General features: G+C 37.8%; 1 protein-coding gene across 7 annotated transcripts in view; it reads left to right on the plus strand.

The window, feature by feature from the left end:
- Nucleotides 1-22,073, plus strand: part of SOX5 (SRY-box transcription factor 5) — a 1,149,712-nt gene that overhangs the window by 213,954 nt on the left and 913,685 nt on the right. For 5 of the 7 annotated variants that reach the window (XM_064284479.1, XM_064284485.1, XM_023554801.2 and 2 more), the window contains exon 3: nt 15,738-15,814. The exons of the other annotated variants lie outside the window; for them this stretch is intronic. The gene's annotated coding sequence lies outside the window, so the exon portion shown is untranslated. The remainder of the gene's footprint in view (nt 1-15,737; nt 15,815-22,073) is intronic. 7 annotated transcript variants of the gene reach the window in all.

The following is a 22,073-nucleotide window of genomic DNA, read 5'->3' on the forward strand; positions in this document are numbered from 1 at the left end:
TGGATATTCAGAAATATAAATACTTGATAAAAAGACTTTTATATTTTTACAAATTGAATTTAGTTTTTCCTCTCGATTTTTTTTAGAGTAAATAATATTATTTACTAAAGGCAACTGGGACCTGTACATAGACCAAAAGACAGTCATTCAAGTAGAATAAGGGGATACAACATGGTTTAAAATCAGAAAAGGTGTGTGTCGGGGTTGTATGCTCAACATAAAGAAAAAACCTCAACATAAATAAAATAAAAATCCTTACAACTGGGCCAATAAGCAACATCATGATAGATGGAGAAAGTATTGAAGTTGTCAAGGATATTATTTTACATGGATCCATAATCAACACTCACATAATGCGCTTGGCAAATCTGCTGCAAAAGACCTCTATTAAAAAGCAAAGATATCACTTTGAGGACTAAGGTGTGCCTGACCCAAACCATGCTATTTTCATTTGCTTCACATGCATGTGAAAGCTGGACGATGAATAAGGAAGACCAAAAAAGAATTGATGCCTTTGAATAATGGTGTTGGTGAAGAATACTGAATGTACCTTGGACTGCCAAAAGGATGAACAAATCTGCCTTGACGAAGCACAGCCAGGATGCTCCTTAGAAGTGAGGATGGCAAGACTTCATCTCACTTACTTTGGACATGTTATTAGGAGGGACCAATCTTTGGACAAGGACATCATGTTTGGTAAAGCAGAGGGTCAGCTACAAAAAAGAAAGACCCTCAGTGAAATGGATTGGCACAGTGGCTGCAACAATGGGCTCAAATATAGTAACGATTGTGAAGATGGTACACGATCAGGCAGTGTTTCATTCTGTTGTACCCAGGATCACTATGAGTTGGAACCAACTCGATGAAACCAAAAAACAACAGCAGCAACAACAAAGGAAAATAGTTCTAGATTACTTGTTCATTACTTGTAAAGTTACTATTTTTTATTTTATTAACTTTCAAGTCAAATATATTGTCAACTTGTTATAATTGGATGGCAGTTCACTAGTAGAAGACATTGTAAAAATTTATTGTTCAGCTAGTATATGATGATATCCAGAAGTACATTCTTTGCTACTTCCAGTTCTATATATTTATGTATGTTGTTTCACTATTGTTTTTTGATTTCATATTGAAAAAAAAAATGTATCTGTTTATAAGTTTTTTCATGAGGTATCTGGCTTCAATGTAAGAACTATCTATGAATAACATAGGATTAGTGTTAGGATTAAATGATGGAATGCATATAAAGTAATACACAGGGTAATACACAGTACTACACAGTAGGGCTTAATAAAAGATAATTATAGTGGTGATGATGATGGTGATGATTATAATGATTATAAATGGTATACAATTATCAAAATCAAATTTATGTAATGAGTTGGGGAAATAAGGCTCAAATTTAATAAAACATTTAATCTTTTAAATCTATTTTTAAATGCCATATAAATCTTGAGATAAAACATAAAATTAACAAAAAAATATGTTCTCAGTATGAGGACTCATCAACAGACTGTCAAAAACGTGTGTAAGCTTCTTTGCTATTTAGAAACATCTTAATAGAATAAGTAAGAGACGTACATATGTAAGAATGGTGCTAATTATTTGCTTTTCTTGGCTATCTAAACTCTAGTCATATATCAAGTGAAACCACCAAACCTAGGCTATTACTTTAACATTAGTTAAGTGTTTGGTTATGTCATAGATTGAATTGTGTCCCCAGTAAATGTGTGTCAACTTGGCTGGACCATGATTCCCAGTATTGTGTGATTATCCACCATTTTGTCATTTGATGTGATTTTCCTATGCATTTTAAATCCTACCTCCATTATGTAAATGAGGCAGAATTAGAGGCATATATGTTAATGAGGTAGAACTCAATCTGCAAGATTAGGTTGTGTCTTAAGTCAATTTCTTTTGAGATATAAAAAAGAGAAGCAAGCAGAGAGACATGGGGACCTCATACCTCCATGAAACAAGAGCCAGGGGAATAGCGAGTCCTTTGGACCCAGGATCCCTTCTCTGGAAAGCTACTTGACCGGGGAAGATTCATGACAAGGATGGTCCTCTAGAGCCAACAGAGAGAGAGAAAGCCATCCCCAGACTCTGGCACCCTGAATTCGGACTTCTAGCCTCCTAGACTGAGAGAATAAATTTCTCTTTGTTAAAGCCATCTGCTTGTGGTATTTCTGTTATAGCAGCACTGGATAACTAAGATAAAATGATATAAATTTAGCTGCTTATGATTTATTAGCATATAATTAGATTTAAGGAATTGGTTCTATTTTTAAAAAGTGATCATATAAAGATTTCTGTATTTTTTTTAAAGACCAGCATTGAAGGAACTGCCAATTATTCTGTGTCAAATCTTGTAAAGAAAGACTCCTTTGAGAACAACCGCTTCATGTAGCCAGAAATAAGATTTTTGGGGGAATATAAATTTCTTCTACATTGCATCCACTCCCCTGTACCCCAAATGCTTATATCTAAAAGACTACTAGGCAGCTCCACTTGGCACATGTAAAACTGAGCTCCTCATGTGCCCCCTTGGACCTTCTCCCTCTGAAGTCTTCCCCAGCTCAGTGATAGGCAACTCCACTCTTCTTATTGCTCAGACCCCAGACTGTACTCATCCTTGAGTCTTTCCTTCGCTCAAATACTGCATCTATTCCCTTAGCAAAACCCTGTCAGAACTACCTTGCAAATACTTACAAAATATAACCACCTCTCATCATCTCCGCTGTTTCCAATCTGGTCTAAGCCACCATCATTTCTAGCTGGGTGGTTGCATTGTAGGAGATTCCTAGTTGGACTCCTCCTACCTGTGTTCCCCTTCAATCTGTTTTTATGTGACAGCTAGAACCATTTGCTGTCGAGTCAGTTCTGACTCATGGTGACAAGTGTGTCAGAGTAAAACTGTGTTCCAAAGGCTTTTCAGCAGACAGTTTTTCAGAAGTAGATCACTAGGCCTTTCTTCTGAGGTGCCTCTGAGGGAGTACTCAAGCCTCCAACCTTCAGGTAGCAGCCAAGCACTTTAATCTTTCGTATCACCCAGGGAGCCAGAGAGCCTTTGAAGTGTAAACTGGTTTAGTCAGATCCTGTCCTCCTGCTCAGGATCCTCCAATGGCTTCTCACCTCACAGGAGTCCTCATTATGACCCTCGAGGAGAAGAGTTGTCCCCACTCGCTTTTCTTTCTGACTTCACTTTCTACTCTCTCCCATCCTTACTCTACGTTGGTCATTCTGCCCGTGGTTCTTTCTCTGACGTGTATGGCAGACACAGCCCCTCTTAGGGTCTTTGTACTCCTGCAAAGTTCCCTTGGTCTGCAGTGCTCTTTACCCTGATCCCTCATGACTCATTCCAACACTTTCATCAGGTCTTAATTAATTTTTTTTTTTTTCTCAGTGAGGCCCTCCCTTCTACCCTATCTAAAATTTCATCCGTGGTTGTTAGTTGTTATCGAGTTGGCTCTAACTCATGTGAACCTTATGAGTAACAGAATGAAATATTGCCCGTTCCTGCACCATCTTCATGATCACTGGTATGTTTGAGTCCGTCATTGTGGCTATTGTGCCAATCAATCTCATTGAGGGTTTCCCTCATTTTCGTTGGCCCACTACTTTACCAAACACAGTATGCTTTTCTGGCAACTGGTCTTTCCTGATGAAGTGTCCAAAATAAGCAAGTCACAGTCTTGCTGTTCTTACTTCTAAGGAACACTCTGGTTGTATCTCTTCTAAGACTGATTTGTTTGTTCTTCTGAAAGTCCATAGTATATTCAGTGTTCTTCACTAACACCACGGTTTGAATGTATCAATGCTTCTATCTTCCTTTTTTCATTGTCTAGCTCTTGTTAAACAGATTCTATCCTTCCCTTCTTTAATTTTATTCTCCTTAGCACTTTCCTAACATAATGTACATTTACTTATTTATCTTGTTTATTGAATGTCTCCTTGAGTAGAATATTAGCTGCACGAGGGCAAGGACTTTAGTCTGTTTATTGCCCTATCTCTGGAGCCTAAGAGAGTTCCTGAGAAATGGAGGCATTCAATAAATATTTGTTGCATAAATGAATAATCCAAGGTTTATTTTGGCTGGTGTACTATATTTATGGCCAGCGGAAGCATAAATAATGCACATTGTTTTCTTGTTGAATTCCACGTAGACGGTTTTGGGGTTAAAGTCAAATTCTCAGTTAATATTTCTTTCTTTACTACTCTCCCTAAAGTATTTGTCTACTCTGATAACATCTGTCACATCCCTATGAATTAACTACAGTCTTTTGAACTTATTTATCCAACTTTTATTGATCACCAAACTATGTGCAGGTCACTGTGCAAAGTTCATAAGAGATGTACTCCCCTTTTTTTTAACACACGTCCAGTCTAGTTAGTAAGGAGAGACTAGTAAATAATCCATGTTGTGGGGTTGTTTTCAGTTATAAGAGACGGCTTTTTATAGAGGGATTCGTGGAATACCCCCAATGATTTTTCAGAAAAACAGGTTCTTATCCCACCCATAAGATAATCGGATAAGCCTGGCTATAAGATGGGGTACATGATTTGAGTATTTTAAAAAAGCTTTTCCAAATGATTTCATTAATCCACATACTGCCCATTAAAGACCACCGATATAACGGAGGTATGTAAGTGTATGTATTGTTCTTACAGAGATATAAACACATCTTACACCTTATTTACCAGGGCCTGCTTAGTATATTCTTGCTGAAGTTGAAAGTCACCTTAGAAACACTCCCAAATCTACCCAGTTTTTGTTAATAATCTCTTATGACTATTAAAAATGAGCATGCATGCTTATTTATACTTGTTCCCTCTTTATGAAACAGGATGTTTTGGTGGCTTGTTTGTCTTGGTTTATAGTTTGCCAACGACTAAAGCCGCCACTTGAGCTGCAGCCGTGTCTGGTATCTTAGGCATTTGTCATGGCCAGACTGCCCTATTGCAGTTTGTGGCTGAATAGGAATTTATGTGCGTCCCAAGATACAGTTTTTACCCCAATGTGCCTGCCTTGCACAGGCCGAGCTGTTCTTGTGCATTCTATTTGGGGTTGCCACGTCATACAAAGATTACACTGTGCAAAGTCTGCAGGCTGATTTTCTTAACTGTTGCTTACTGACTGCCGTATAGATGTCCCCTTGGAAATTTTACTTATATCAGATTTTGGTGGAAATTTCAGGGACTTGTTTTCCTGATGAGTTGCCTATTGCTGGACAAACTTGGGAATATAAAACTCTGTGTTTTCACTTGGAAACCCTGGTGGCATAGTGGTTAAGTGCTACAGCTGCTAACCAACGGGTCGACAGTTCGAATCTGCCAGGTGCTCCTTGGAAACTCTATGGGGCAGTTCTGCTCTGTCCTGTTGGGTCACTATGAGTTGGAATTGACTCAGTGGCACTGGGTTTTTTTTTTTTTTGGTGTTTTCACTGTTCATCTTTAAATCTGAGTAAAGCTCGACCTATAGACCGTGCCGTGAACAGGTTTATCATTATCATTTGACCTTAGCCATCAGATTCTTTGGTCTTTCTCAGTTTACTCTTTTATGCACTCTACCTTCCTTAAACAAAAATATATCAAGAGCACTGGGACAATTAAAATTGCTTGTCCTTGAAAATAAAAGCAACAAGAGTTTCAGTCTGGGGATTGGGTTTATCTCCGGGTTCTATGAGCTAGATGCACACTAATTTACTAGTGCTGGGACCAAATGGGTTTAAAATCCTTGTTTTCCCACCAGATGGGTTATTTTAAAATATCACAAAACTTCTGAGGTTATTTACATTACAAATGTGCTTCTTCGCACACATCAAGAATTGAGTACCATGTTTTGACAGTAACTCCTTTATGAAATTATATGTTGCGCAAGTGGAGTAAAATTCAAGTCAGTCTCAAGGGAGCAGACTTATGAATCTGGATGAGGTCACACCTCTTTAAAGATGCAGTTTGATAATCCGACATCAAAACAAAGAAATTCTGTTAATCCTCTCACAAAAGTGCAAATTGCTAATCAGTTCCCTGGGCTGGGATGGCAGCTTGGTAAACAATGAGCTTGGCAGAAGAGCAACTTTGGGCGGATAGATAGCTGAGAAGCTTGGGATACCAACTTTGCCCCTATGTTAGCCCAGTTGGGCCTGTTGTTTCAAAACAATTACATATGTCAGCGGAGGTGGTTCTTGCCGTTATTGTCTTCTTGTGATTTTCTCCTTCCATGTTAATGATGGTGCAAATCGATCTTCCTGTGCTTCATCTTACTTCATTGGCATGTAGGCTACTATGCCCCTATGTTCTTTTCACTTCAACGCATGTGTCTTTTGAATTTTCATTACACATTCCTGTACAAACCCAGACGGCTTTCTTTCCTTCCCGTAAGTGGGGTAGTAGTATTTGAAGAAGGAAGAATAAATCCTAACCCAACTGATGAAAGAATCATCTTCTGAAAGGTGTAAGAGTTAAAACTCTTTTTTTTTTTTTTTTTTGTAAGTGATGATTTGAGGCAGCTTAGGGAAAAAAAAACCCTGAATTTATTAGATAAAGGAATACGAGGAAAGCAAATAACTGAAGAGGGGAAAGGGCAGGAGTGTAGACGGGCCTCAGGGACACTTGGAACCAGAGAGTCACCCTCTGTCAGGGTCTGATCCCGCTCTCTCGCCTCTGTGTTACTCTCAGCGTTGGCTTTATTTTCTCTTGCGGCAATAGAGATTTTTTTTTATACAGTAGAAAACTGGCACTACTGTCAGCACTGGAATTTTGTAGCTTACTTCTTCTCCATTCTACTTAAATATCTCAGGGAAGGACTCTGATTGGCTCAGCTTGGATCAGGTGCTTACCACGAAATCAACCACACGTGTATAACCTCATATTTGTCAGAGTGTAGAAGCCACTTGCTGCTTGTCTTTATCCTCTTCAGACTTATTGAAATATGTAACCAGCCCCCAAAATTCTAAAACACGATTATATTAGTAGGTAGAATTATTTGTCACATCGCAGCACCACTCTTAAAACCTATACTCTAGTTGGCCCTCTTGGCATTTCTAAAAACTTTCAGCTAAACATGACTAAGAATTCATTTGAAAGTGAGAAATGCAACTTCTTCATTTTAAAAAGGGCTTTTGTTAAGAGAGTGCAATATTTTGAATACTTCCAGCTAGTTGCCTATCCCCTGTTAAGAGAGTGTTTATAAATCATCTGAGTGCAGTTTGTGTGTTGGGAAGGAGCAAAAATTGTCATTTTGATTGTGGAGTCATATCCCAATAGGTAAGAGTGGGGTGCTTTTGCTGCAGTGTGGTGTGGGCTGCAACAGCATGTTGGTTTTCAGTAAGACGAGTGATATGGAACACGACACATCCATATCTGTAAAAGGAGAAACACGTCTTATGTAGAGGTTTGGGGCAGAGGATGCCCCGGTGGGGCCACACTACCCACAGCCAAATTGTTCTGAATAAGAGCACTGTCTTTTTAAAAGCAATAGGGGGTGAGGATTGAGGGAGTGCTCACAGCGGTAAGTATAACACAGCTGTGCTCTGTTTATGCTTCGGCTACAATAAAAAAGCTATAAAATGTGAGATGTCATAGCTCCACTTTGCTTTATTTATACTATTTCCTCTGAGCTCTGTCACACTGCACATTCATCTGCTAAGTTGCAGCAAGAATGGAGATTAAAATATCACAGCTCAAAATAGGAGTCAAGCGGAAGGAGATTCATCATAGCCCTATTAAAAATATGTAAATATGGGGATGAAGTCATTTTAAAGCTATACAGCACTCCTCCTGTATGAGTTAAGATTCCTTGAGCAAGTGGTGGGTAATGCAAGCAAAGGACACATTAGGGACTTGGTCTCCGTTGTTCCCACCCGTGGAAATCCTTTTCATATTATAGAGTACTCGAATTGCCAATTATGTATGTTTTCTATACTCATGCCTAAGTTAATAATGGTAGGAAATATGAATTGGGAATTGAAAGTTATATATTGTTCACTTGGTTAGAATTATTAATATTAATATATGAAATCTCCCTTTGGATCTCACCTATTAAAGACATTTGAGAAACTTTTAGAAGTATTCCTCAATTGGAAAGTTTGAGGAGGCAACTGAGATGTGGAGACATAATCGAGCTTTCCAAAGTCCAATTACCAATGGTAAAGCTAACCTGGAAGTTAGGATTTCTACTGAAAACTTTGCTGGTGAAATCATTTCTTTTAGCCTTTGCTATATCTCTAGCCCTGACAAAAATTTATTTCACCCTGCTGTCTGCATGGCAGGTTAAGAAGAGTAAGGAGTAGACTTTTTAGCTGGAAAGTCTGGAATACCTCAAGTGCTCTTAACAAGTCTTTTATGCTCTCCTTTACTGTCCTCCTCAGTGGCTGTTGATCTTTTGACCTCCTCATTTCCCAATACGCTGAAGTAGTAATGATAGAGACCAACACTCATTAAGTGCTTACTTGGTACCAGGAATGGTTCTAAGTGCTTTATGCATATTAGTTATTTTAATCATCACAACTACCACATGGGGCAGACATCATTATTACTCACATTTTATGGATGTGGAAACAGAGGTAGCAGAGTACGCTAGCAAGTGAGAACAGGAATTCAAACAGGGGCAGTTTGGCTTCAGAGTCTGCATTCTTAACCACTATTGCCTTTCCAAAAGTATTAGAAGAACACTAGAATGAGTCTGGGCTGCAAAGGAGGGGAGCGTGTGTTCCAGGCCCAGTACTGCCACTACCCTAAAGAAACTAAATTTCCTCAGCTGTCAATGAAATGTATAATGATTATCTCCTTTTCAATTTATACCTTTCATGCATTTACTTACAACTACCTCATGGAAATAAATTTTTTGAGTGCTTTTTTCTGCATTCCTATTTATTTTTAGTTTCAGAAATGATTATGGTAGATATTTCAAATGTATAATGATGCTAGAATTTTTTTTTGTCCTGCACTTCCCACCGTGTTTGAGTTGGATTCTTTTGGTTGCAATTAACAGGAGGCGCACAGCTGAAGGCTTTCTAGCTGTGTGACCTTGAGCACATTTCTTAATCTCTCTGTGCCAGTTTTCTCACCTGTAAAATGGGTATAATAAAAATATCTACTTTATAGGATTGTTGTGAAGAGGTAATACATGTAAAACAATTAGCACTGTGCCTGCTACAAAATATAGTAACTACTATAAAATATCAGTGCTTGCCATTATGAGTATTATTGATGACCCAATTTTCATTTAGGTTTCTTTGCCCCTCTTCTCTGCTCATGGTCCCAGTTCTATTGTGATTGCCAAACCATTGAGCTTTTTTTTTTTTTTTTAATGCCATGATTTATGAATTCAAAAGGTTAAAGTGTTATTGGAAATAACCATCTACTTGGGGTAGAAATTTTAGAGCAGGTTGGAACTTTGGGAATTGTTTAGGCTAGCCCTTTAATGTGATTAATATAATAATGTGATTAATATAATACACTGATAGAACAAATGACTTGTCCAGGAATGCTCAGCTAGCTGGTAGAATGCAGAGATAGAGCCCACACCCTTACTGCATTTTCTAATATAACACTTCTACCTATGGGGTTGGAGTCCTGGTGGTGAAGTGGTTAAGAGCTTGACTGCTAACCAAAAGGTCAGCAGTTTGAATTCACCAGCTGCTCTTTGGAAACCCTGTGGGACAGTCCTACTCTGTCCTATTGGGTCACTATGATTCGGAATCGACTCAACGGCAATGAGTTTTTTTTTTAACCTACAGAGTTATTAGAAAATGTGAAAACTCTTGGATTTTGTAGAAGGAACCACAACACGCATCTTGAGGGTTTAAATTAGGCGAGTTGCCATAGTTTTCTTAGATTTATTGCAACTCAAGATTTTAGACCATGTATCTTTTTGGCAGACTTCATAAGGGTACTAGGAAATATGCTTTAGGCTGGCAGAGAGTACAAGTGGTCATCTTAATGACTCTTAAGGAATTGATGTTGGTTCCTTTTGTATGTTGAGTGAGGTAATGTGTGATTTTCAATATAGTATGGGACCTGATACGCTTAGAGAAGGAAGAAAAAAAAAATTCACAGTGGTTTGAGCGATTTAAATAGGGAAATAATCTGTTGAAGCATTGTAATTTTAGAGACAAATGTAATTGGGTCAAAATTTATCCATCTCTTCTCTAATAAACCCTATGGGGCAGTTTTACTCTGTCCGATAGGGTCTCTATGAGTCAGAATTGACTCCACGGCAATTGGGTTTGGCTTTTTTTGTTTGTTTGTTTCTCCTCTAATATGCAAAGAAAATGGAGCTGTTTCCATAATCTATTCTTGCTCCTGAGTCCCCCACCTTACCGGGCAGGTTGAAAGCTAATAAAAAGTAAACATCCACCCACCCATCCACCCCCCCCCCCCCCCCACACAGCACAAATAGCTCAGTGTTTTCAGTGTTACGTTGTCACTTTCTGTTTGCTAGTTTCTCTATTTCTCTGTGGAAGCACAGGGCTAGGGTGAGGAGAGTGAGATGCCTAGGGTTCAAGAGTGATGCTTCCTTACATTTTTTGCATGTGTGAATGCCTCGCTCATCTCACCTTAGTGTCTGTCCCTGTCCCAACCAATGAAACCATCTTTAGGGGGTTTCTGTATCCTGGCTGAGGCAGCGAATGTGGGGCATCACATTTATGGATGCTGGCCCTTGGCTTGTTCCCTGGCTTCTGCCCTCTGATATTGTCTCCAGCAGTAATACTGGAGGCTACTGTCCTTGCTGAATTGGCTGCTGATGTAAGTGGCCTTACCTGGACTTTGAGCCAGCCCAGCTGCCACTGAACTACCATTGCCTTTGGACTTGAGATCCCTCTCCTCTTCCCACCCTGAGTTTTCCCAGTCTACTTCTATGTTCTGTGTGTGTGTGTGTGTGTGTGTGTGTGTGTGTGTGTGTGTGTGTGTAGAGAGAATGAGGCAGAAAACAGGAAATTTGGGTTCCTTGCACATGACACACACACAGCAAACTTATTGTTGTTGAGTGATTTCAACTCATAGCAATCCTGTAGGACAGTAGAACTGCCCCATAGAGTTTCCAATGCTTTAATTTTTACGGAAGCAGACTGCCACATCTTTCTCACAAGGAGCAGTTGGTGGTTCAGTCTGCCTACGTTTTGGTTAGTAGCTGAGCACTTAACCACTGCGCCACACAATCTGTGTGGAATAACCAGTTTTATCTCATGCTATCTAGTCACCTTTCTTTACCAGCTTTTTTTTTTTTCCCTTCCCTTATCAGGTTAGAGGGGTATAGTGCTAAAAACAGGGATTCCTTGAGAAATCTGTAGCTTCCCCCAAATAATGGAAGAAGACTGTCAGTTCATAGTTCCTCATAGAATTCTCCTTATCCAGCTGCATATTCTACTGCCCTGCACCCCACTGGAGGTTAAATACCAAGATACTAAGAAAACCTGGGCCCTGCCTCCTAGCTCATTGCCCTACCTCTGCCTTTCTCGTTGCCCTCAAATTCTCTTTTCTTCTTCCCTAAGCACATATGGAGCCCTGGTGGCATAGTGGTTAAGAGCTCACTTGGTAACCAAAACATCAATAGTTCGAATCCACCAGCCTCTCCCTGGAAACCCTCTGGGGCAGTTCTACCCTGTGTTATAGGGTCGCTATGAGCCAGAATCAACTTGTACATACAGGTTCTCCTACTGGCCCTATTTGTTTAGCCTCCACATTTTGCTTTTGTTTGGGAACAGGGAATGTTTTGGAAATCTTCAAACTGCTTTTCACTCTTGAATCCTCTCATTTAAGATTGTTGTTTCACTAAGGATTTGAAAAGGTTAGCTCTGAAATTCAAAGTTGATCAATGTCCCCTTTGTTCTAGGTAGTAACTGACCTCCTCCTGAAAGGATAAAGTCATTGATCCAGGGAGTGAGGACAGCAAAGTAACAAGATCTAGAAGACAGGAAAATTAATCTGAAAATATTTCAGAAAGTAACATCTCTGTTACATGTATTGATAGCATTAGTTTTAAAAATTAATCACCAATATTCATTTAGTCTTGGTTTAATCATTTATTTATTTTAGCAGTATAAATACAACCTAGAGTTCAACCCACTTGTTGGTCTGAGAAAAACAAAATGACTTTATCAAAGTTGTCAAATTGCCATGAATCACTAAACTATCAGAATTAGAAATAACCAATTTTGAACTTGAGTGGTGACGTTCATAGGAAATCTTCATTTGTCAAGCTATATAAAATACAGAAATAAAGCATTTCGTTCCCTTTTGTTATTTTGGTAGCAAATTTATTTCCAAATACCATATATTTTGGCTTATATAAAAATAAGTAGTAACAATTTTCTACAGTAGACTAATGAATTAAAGAATATTGCTAACATTTTATGTTAATCATTTAAATATTTGTTCGAGACCTTGGGAGATTATTTTTTAAATAACATATATGATCACATATAAAGTGACAGTTATTAAATATTGTACTAAACTTTGATTTTGAAGTTGCAAATGTATTAAAAATGAGCATACATCTATACTCATGTGTTAGAAAAAGTACACCCAGCATGCTCCTTAGAAGCGAGGATGGAGAGACTTTGTCTCATGTACTTTGGGCATGTTATCAGGAGGGACCAGTTCTTGGAGAAGAAAGTCACGCTTGGTGAAGTACAGGGTCTGGGAGAAAGAGGAAGACCCTCAAGGAGGTGGATTGACACAGTGGCTGCAACAGCGGGCTCAAGCATAGCAACAGTTGTGAAGATACTACAGGACCAGGCAGTGCTCCGTTCTGTTGTACCTAGGGTCCTTATGAGTTGCAACTAACTTGACGGCACTTAAAAACAACAACATGTATTTATTTATTTAAAGTATCAATCTCCCATTTTATTTACTCCATAAAGCATAAAAGGATGTACTAAATATTCTTCTAATCTGTGGATGAAAATGTTTGTTTGATTTTAGGTGAAGAATTTGCCTAGAGCCCCACTCTCTTCTGGAGTGTTTCACATGTATTTTCTCTTATAGTCTGCTTATGGAGGACACACCCATGCAATTTTAATGCCATGTGATAAATTTTATTGCATGACTGGGTACCAGTCCTATGAGAGCACAGAGAAGAAGTGCCTAGTTTTGCATGGAGAGGTCAAGGAGAGCTTCCTAGAGGAGTTCAAGCCTGAGTTAGGGTTTAAAGATTCATCAGAGTCTTCTAGTTGAGCAAGATTAGAAGTGCATTTTGAAAGAGCAATGCACGGTGAAGAGTGGGACCTTATCTCTCCTACTCATCATTGTGTCCCTATCGTCGAGCACAGTACCTAGCATACTGTGCACACTCAAATATTTAGTATATCAGTGAATGGGGAAACCCTGGTGGCATAGTGGTTAAGTGCTACGGCTGCTAACCAAAGGATTGGCAGTTCGAATCCGCCAGGCGCTCTGTGGAAACTCTGTGGGGCAGTTCTACTCTGTCTTATAGGGTCGCTATGAGTCGGAATCAACTCAACGGCACTGGATGGGTATCAGTGAATGGATGTCTTTATCTTAAAGGCTATTCACATTGACCATTTTGAGTGAGGACATGACATGAGAAGATTTATGTTTTGTAAAAAATAATATGGCAGCATTGTAGAAAATGAATAAAAAAGGGATGACATAGAGAGTAATTGTAGTAGTATTTTCTGTGAAGACTCCTGGGAGAGATTTCCTTTAAGTTATCCCCAGCCCTCATCAATCTAGACACTTAGGGAACCTGCATACTCTATGCTAAGCGTAATGTAGTTTCCCAAGTTTGCCTGGAGAAGGCACAATTCCTGCCTATTCGCATTCCTCTAAAATGGCCTATGAAAAGTTGGAGATAATTCATTGAATATTTACAGTTGCCTCCCTAACATCATATAGGAGATGAAGAATTGAGTTTTCCAAATGATTTATTGTACAGGCAATAATTACAACATATACCATGTTTTGTATGACTTAATTCAGTCTTGGTTCCACAGTTTTCAGTACCTCAGTAGTAACCTGGGATCTGTATTGTTCATGCAATATGCTCTATATAATTGATTCTTGTTTTGAGAGTGAAAGACTGGAGGGAGGCAATAAAAGACACGGAGAATCCCATGTTCCATATGTTACTACTGTCCTATGGTATGCAACAAATTCCCACAAACTTAGTAGTTTAAAACAACACCCACATATTTGCTCGATAGGTCAGAAGTTCAGCACAGCCCAACTGGGTTCTCGGTACAGGATATCACAGAGCTGAAATTTAGATTGACTGGGCTGAGTTATGAGTCGGAGTCGACTCGACGGCACGGGGTTTGGTTTGGCTTTTTTTTGAGCTGAGTTACTGTCTGGAGACTCTGAAGAAAACTCTGCTTCCAAGCTCATTCTTATTGTGGGTGGAATTCAGTTCCTTGTGGTTGTAGGACAGAGATCTCTGCTTCCTTACTGCCTTTCAGCTGGGGGCCACTCTCAGCCCCAAGAGGCTTCCCGTATTTCTTGTCGGGTGGTCCCCTCCGTATTGAAGACGGCAATGGTGTGTCAAATCCTTTTCATACTTCAATCTCTGGCTTCTCTGTCTCTGATCACTAGACCAAGATTTCAAGGGCTCGTATGATTAGGTCAGGCTTACCCAGATGATCTCCCTTGTCTTAAAATCAACTACGCCATATAACATGACCTAGTTTTTTTTTTTTTTTAACTCATGGGGATAAAATCCACTGTATTCACAATCTCAGGAATTAAGCAGAGCATATTTGCCAGTAGGGTAGGGGTTTGGATCTTGAGAGCTGTTTTAGAACTCTGGCTTCAAAACTTACTCATAAAAGTTTTTTTGTTTGTTTGTTTTAAGTGACCTTAAATGCATAGGAGAAACACAATTAATATATGATTAATTAATATTTTGTTTGAGATCCTGTGCATCTTTTAATAAAGTTAGTTTTCTAACCTCTGGCCTTGATCTGCATTTACTAATTTTTGGAGATTTTACTTGTGTGTGACTCATTCACTTCTAAATTTACTACCATTTACATTACAAACAAACAAAACATTTCTATTTCTAGGAATGGGGGACTTTTGTGTTATTTGTGCAAAGAAAAATATAACAGTGTTTTACTATCTGTACATAAACACCATCAATGCAGAGTGATTTTTAGTGGTGAGATGTTTGATTTCACTTAAAGTGGTAAGCTATATGTCAGAGTTTTTTGGACTTTTCTGAATTTAAAGAAGGCAAAGGAAGAAAAGAAAGAGGAAACAATAGTTATCACTTACTGAGTGTGTACTCTGTGTCAGGCAGTGGGTGAAGCACTGTCTCCTTTAATCCTTTGAACAGCCTCATTAGAAGAATACTATAATTATCTCCATTTTATAGACAAGCTGAGATTTAGAGAGATTACATTATTTATCCAAGACCATGTAAAGAGTAAATGGTGGAATCAGGGTTTGGACCCACATCAGCCTAACTCTCAGGCACATAATCTCAAACATTTCACCGTATTGCCACTACCCAAACCAAAAGACAATAAGAATATATAATGTAATAAGCATTTAGAAGTAATTATGCTTGAAGGATTAATTTCTTAGAATAAGTTGCCATTCACATTTATATGAATTTGCGCTGCTACTTTAGCAATGTAAGATGTCGAGGAAGAGGTTAATACTATAAAGAATGGTTATTTCATTGAATTCATACCTTCTAAATGGATTCCAGTCAGCACTGTATCATTTAATTAATTCAAGTGCGTTTATGGGGTGTGCATTATATCCAGGTGCTGTGCTGGCCACTGGTGACCCAAAGATGATGAAAAATATGTTCCTGCCCGCAAGGAGCTAGCGATCCACTGGGGTATGTAAAATGTTTATTTCATTATTTTTAATAGTATGTTTGTTTTATGCAAAGCAGAGAGAGTTCAATATGTAAGAAATACTTCGCACACAAATTTTGCAAGCATTGGAATTTTTTTTTTTGACTGAGTGAGCTAAGGCTAAAAAAAAAAAGAGAGTTGATAATACGGAAATTGTTGTGCATATACTAAATCAAAAAAATTAAGCTCTTTCAGGTTCAGCCTTTTTTAGATTCCTTTTTTGAGTTTTTTAGATTATTTTAGTGATAATTGTTATCTTTCATTTTCTTCTACCTCGTCCTATTTCTTCAAAGTTTATATTGGGATAAAATAGCTCTCCTTGTTTGGTTAGTATTGATTTTTGGCAAATTATACATTTTATATGAGGCATGGTAAAAATTATAATAGTTTATGCTTGTAGTAAGTTGTGCAGTATGCTGGTAGTACTGAAAAATTTAATACCAACTGCAGTGAATATAAATAATAGTAAACATTATATAACAGTGTATGTTTATAGTTTAATGTAGAAGAGTAGAACTAGAAAATAAGAAATTTGATGACAGAAGTCTTACCTAATGTCCAGTAGTTGCTACTGGTGCCACACAACCCTAACAACAGTATATTGGGACATATTTAATAAGCATGTTACTATGCTGTGTAGATTAAGCATCATAAAAAAAAATTTTTTTTATAGTTGTTAAAAATACAGTTCTGTTCGATTTAAAGCGTGAGCAAATGTGGCAATATGATTTTAATTTTTAAAAGCATTTAATATCTTAAACCATATCCATCATCTTTGCATAGATAAATGTTGTGGCAATTTTTGAATGAACCTCTTGGTTCCCTAAAGAAATTATGGATACGCTATAAATTCACAAAAGAAAGGCCCATCCATCAGAGTTATAAATATGAGTGGTTCCTGTACTGATGCCAGTGTAAACGTAGAGTGGTTTAATATCTATTGGCTTTTGTGTGTAGTTAGTACTGCAAAAGAATATAGATATTGCCATACTTACATGGTGTCATAACGTTGGCAAAGTGGTGAGAACAACATGCAATATTTTTTGAAAAGCATGGCATTTCTTTGAATTACTGCTGGCAATAGAACATAAATCAGCCTGCATTCAGATAGATATTCCAAAGATGTTTATTAATCTATTCATTTAATCTAAGATACTCACTCTTGGCATTTATAGAGCCAGCACAAGGGAAGTAGCAAGTGCTTCTAAATCCCGGCAGTTACTTTTAGGGACTTCATAATTATGTCAACTAAGTCTAGTTGGAATCGAGATCAGAATGTGTAACAATTCTTTCTTCCTAAACTATGGTGAAGATATTTGCTTAGCCAAAATATAGTTTCTTGTATGTGTAACAATATCTCAGTTTGTTCCACCCTTAATAAATCTTACCACAGTGCTCTCCACTCGAAGCCCCAGTTTTTAAAATCAGATTGCCTGCCTTCTTTTGCCCCTCCCTCCTTCCTCCCCTGCTCCCTCCCTTCCTTCTTTCCAAAGGAAGATAATCCTGCATTGTCTAAGTGATCATCAAAAAATATTGGAAAACTGACCAAATTCCTCTGTACCAAATTAAGAAATTTCATATGACGTATAATTTTGACAGTAAGTAATGCGATTAAAGGCAGGTAGGATGAACAGAGGTACAGAGGGAGGAACTTGGATAGGAAAGATCAGGGAAAGCCTGTAACAATGAAGCTTAAGAAGGAATAAGCTATGCAAACGAGGTGTGTGTGTGTGTGTGTGTGTGTGCGTTTTATTTACTTATTCACTATAAGGAAAGTCCGGGCACAGAGCTAACTTTGGGGCTTAAATAATGTAATCAGGACTCAATTTCTCTCTGTCTCTCAGCTTCCACTAATACAACTTCTGTCTCTGACTTGATTTGGCAGCAAGATGGTAGCAGTAGCACTGGTTTAACTCTAACCCTCAGGCTTCAGATCAAGCAGGAAAAAGAGAATCTTTTTCCCAGTAGCTCCATCAAAAGTCTGTTTTTTTTTTCTGGTTGGCTCTGATTTGATCACTGTCTAATCCTGTTCACCACCTGTGGAGGAGGGTATAGAACCAGCTTCATCGTTTCCATGGACCAGGCCTGGGGGTTGTATCCCAGAGAGAAGTGGGGCACTGTTATCAGAAACAGGGTGCATGGATGATAGGTAGCAAAAAGGAATGATGTATTGCTAGAAAAATCATATACATGAAATTTTGCATATAATTCTACAATCTTATGGATTTACTAACAATCCATGGATTTCCAGGTTCAGAAACTCTAGAAGTGACACTGAATTGGTAACTTCTGGCACAAACAAAAACAGCATTGATATTCATAGCCACCCTGGATAATGTATTGTTATGGGGATTGTTTCCTGAATAAAGAAACAAAATGAATATAACTAGTAGTTTACATGATATCAAGTTAATGGAAAACAGTTGCATTTTTTTGTTGGCTAAAATGAGTGGTTTAGCATGGGAATTTTTTTTTGTTGTTGTTATTTTTGTGTAAGAAAACGAGGCAAAATCTTTTTTTCAAGGTGAGAACTTTATATTGACAACACTAGAAGACTTCCCTTAAAAAAAAAGGAAATTTTCCAGTGTTGATTCATCATCTTTCACTACTATGAGAGCCTATGTATACATGCATCCTAAATCTCTTTAATTCAGTTAGCTCAGTTAAAAAAAAAAAAAAAAAGCATCAAGTCTATGAAAGAAATTGTAGAGGAAATACTTTTTTTTTTTTTTTTTTTAATTGGTCCAAACTGCCTGTTGATTGGCTATTTTTTATTTTCAACCATATTTTATTTTGGAACATGTTGGAGATGTCATTTTCTTAAAATTGTTTTTAATTGAGAAATTTAGAGGGATTTTGTTGAAATTATAGATCAACTGTAGGAAAACAGGAATGCTGTTTAAATGCCTACGTAATGATTGTGTCATTACAATTAGTACTGAAAAAAAAAATAACCTTCTAATAAGTTGGTGACTAGAGTAGCAGCTGCAAGCCCTGATGGCACTGTGGTTAAGAGCTTGAGTGCTAACCAAAAGGTTGGCAGTTCAAATCCAGTAGCTGCTCTTTGGAAACCCTATGGGGCAGTTCTACTCTGTCCTATAGGGTCTCTATGAGTTGGATATTGACTCGAAGGCAGCGAGTTTAGAGTAGCAGCCAGAGAGTGCAATTATAATCACGTTTTATTTTTACGTAGATTTCTCAGTTTGTTGAGAAGAAGAAGGAGGTAGTCTAGGATTCTAAGTTGGTTCAAGAGGCACTAGCAGAGTTTTTTTTCTTAAGTGAATTAAAATGCCACTCAAAACCTGGAAAGAATTCTGTGATCTCCAGATATTTTTAAAGAAAAAACATGTTAAATGAAGAAGTATGCTCTGTGTCACCTTTTGTCTGTTCACGCAAAAACTCAAGTTAGCACTGCTGTTCATGAATGGATAAGCTTTTAACAAAAGCTTATCCATTTATGACCAAAGTGAGCTGTCACTGCTCCTTACTAAGTTTAATATCTTAGTTGTGAAGAAACACATCATTTTTTTTTTTCCTACCAGTTAATGCTACTGAAATACAGCTATCTCGGAGGATCCCCAGCTTTCAAAACACTTCTACAAGGGCCGTAGTGTATTTGACTTTCCAGATGAACTGTTACTTCAAAAAAAAATTTTTTTTTCTCCTGCGAACTTGCACTTTACCACCAGTTCTTGCTTGATTTGAGATATTTGTGTGCATTTTATCACTCTGTGTATATGTTTTATTTCATTTTGTTTTCTAGGTTACAACCTATCTTCACAAAGAGTCAATGATCTGTGACTAGGAAATAGCAGGTAGTCCATTCATTGAAAAAGCGTTTACAGATTTTGCTGCTACACGTCTTTCTTTCCGTTTTTAAGATTCAATTTTAATTTTAATCAAGATTAAAAAAAAATGCATTGCTGTCGAGTCGATTCTGACTCATGGTGACCGTATAGGACAGGGTAGAACTGCCCCGTAGGGTTTCCAAGGAATGGCTTGTGGATTCGAACTGCCGACCTTTTGGTTAGCAGTTCGAGGTCTTTAGTACTTCGCCACCAGGACTCCTTAATCAAGATAGGAAGTGGTTTATCTTCATGGTGATATCGGTCTAATAGAGCTTGGAGGAGAAGTGAATTTTTAAAGAACAAATTAATTCTTACATATAAGAGAAAATTTATTCTTCAACCTTGGCTAAAGCAATATAATAAATACTTCTATCGCTGTAGGTTAGGGCAGGAAGAAAATGTCATTTCTGTAATCCTTTCTTAAGACAGAAGATAATGGACTAAAATACTGTAAGAGAAATTCAGACTGTATTTTTCTTATGTGATGTCCAGTTCAGCTGTGTAGGTGTGAGTTTCAGAAAAGATTAAATACTTATACAGGTGTCAGTTGTCAAAACATTCCCCATACTAAGTTTAAGGGATTTTTGGAGAGAAGAATTGGGTTTAGTCTAGTACCCCAAAGCATAGATTTCTAAAGACAACTGTCTTTCTGAATATGGCATGGGCTAGGGCATGAACAGGGGGAGAAAATCCACATACATATATAAGTTTCACTCTGGGATTCTTAATAGCTTTGGTCACTGACTGGGATTCTTCTTTAACCAGGCGTCAAAGAGACAAAGCAGCTAATCTAAATAAACTTCCCCAGGATTTCTAAAAGTGCCTGTAGATGAAAACATGTCAGACAACTGGTCAGATAGGGCCTTACGGTTTTCTTTGTTTGTTTGTTTTAAAAGCATTCTTTACTCAGAAAGAAATAAAAGAAACCCTGAGGTTGGTGACAGATTTGGGTTCTTGCCACATTCCTAGCTTGCTTTGTGAACATCTTTCTACTTCAGAGAAAGCTAATATTTTCCAGAGATGTTCCATAGGTATTCTAAATCATACTGCAGACACCTGCACCTATATATGGGTATGCTGTCCACCTAGGATGAAGCAGAGTTGATTTTTTTTTTTTTTTTTGTAGAGTGCTTCCTTTGAAAATCTGCATTAATCTCAGTGTGCAGAATTTAGGGGGAAAGTTGTGTTTGCCTGTTGACACTGTTTAATGTAAATGATTTATGATTCTTCCTTATGTATACACAATAGGCACTTTATAAATTGGATTGTTCTAGGAGTAACACGATACATAAATGTTATTGCTATGAATTCTGCAGTTGGCTATATATTTTTGTATCATGTAACCAGTTGACTTGTAAATGCTGAGTATTCTAACCTGCTCTTTCTATCAATATTGTAAATGATGACTTAGGTAAGCCTAGCTGAGATATACATAGAAACACTCACACTGTGTAAGAACAGGGCACTCTGGCCCCTCTCCAGCATGGCTTTTGGCTGTTTTCCAGGGACGATGGCAAAAAGAAAAGAGAGTGAGAGGGGAAAGTGAAACTATATGTAGCAAAACGATGAATCTGAGATTTTTTTTTTCTTGCCCAGTAAATTCAAAAGCAAGGTAAGGGGGAAAAGTAGCAAATAGGGCAAAAGTATTAGTATAAGCAAGTCATCAAAATTTTGTGAGGTACCATTTCAAAGTTAAACTTTAATTATTTAAATAAGGATAAAGGTAATAATAGAATAACAGTTTTGTAATTATACATGTACTTTTATTATCACTGAATACATAATATATTGTTATTTAGTGCATAATAGAAATATTTGATTACTTTTATTTTTTATATTTCTGTGAATGAAGTGTTTGAGGAGTGGGATTTGCAAATCACTTGATTTTACTGCTGGATCAAGACGTTTTAATGCGTATATACTGCTATTAATACCCCTTATTTCTTGCCAAATATTTTAGCTTTCTGTGATTTTCCTTTTGAGATCTTAAAAGAATTTGAAAAAAGAAATCTTCACATAATTTGTAATTTTATTTCTCAGTAATTGTTGAATAGTGAACCTATCAAAAATATTGAATTAGAGGGGGAAGGATTGTTGTATGTCATCAAGTTGAATCTGACTCATAGTGGCCCTATAGGATAGAGTAGAACTGCCTCATAGGGTCTCCAAGGCTGTAATTTTTACAGAAGCAGATTCCTACATCTTTCTTCAGTGGGGTGGCTGGTACGTTTCAACCACTGACCTTTTGGTTAGCAACTGAGCTCTTAACCACTGTGTCACCAGGGCTCCTGGGGTAAACACTACCCATTGCCATTGAGTTGATTCCGACTCATAGCGACCCTACAGGACAGAGTAGAACTACCCCATGTGGTTTCCAAGGAGTGCCTGGTGG

This window comes from Loxodonta africana, chromosome 4, assembly GCF_030014295.1.
Source record: "Loxodonta africana isolate mLoxAfr1 chromosome 4, mLoxAfr1.hap2, whole genome shotgun sequence".
NCBI lineage: Eukaryota > Metazoa > Chordata > Mammalia > Proboscidea > Elephantidae > Loxodonta > Loxodonta africana.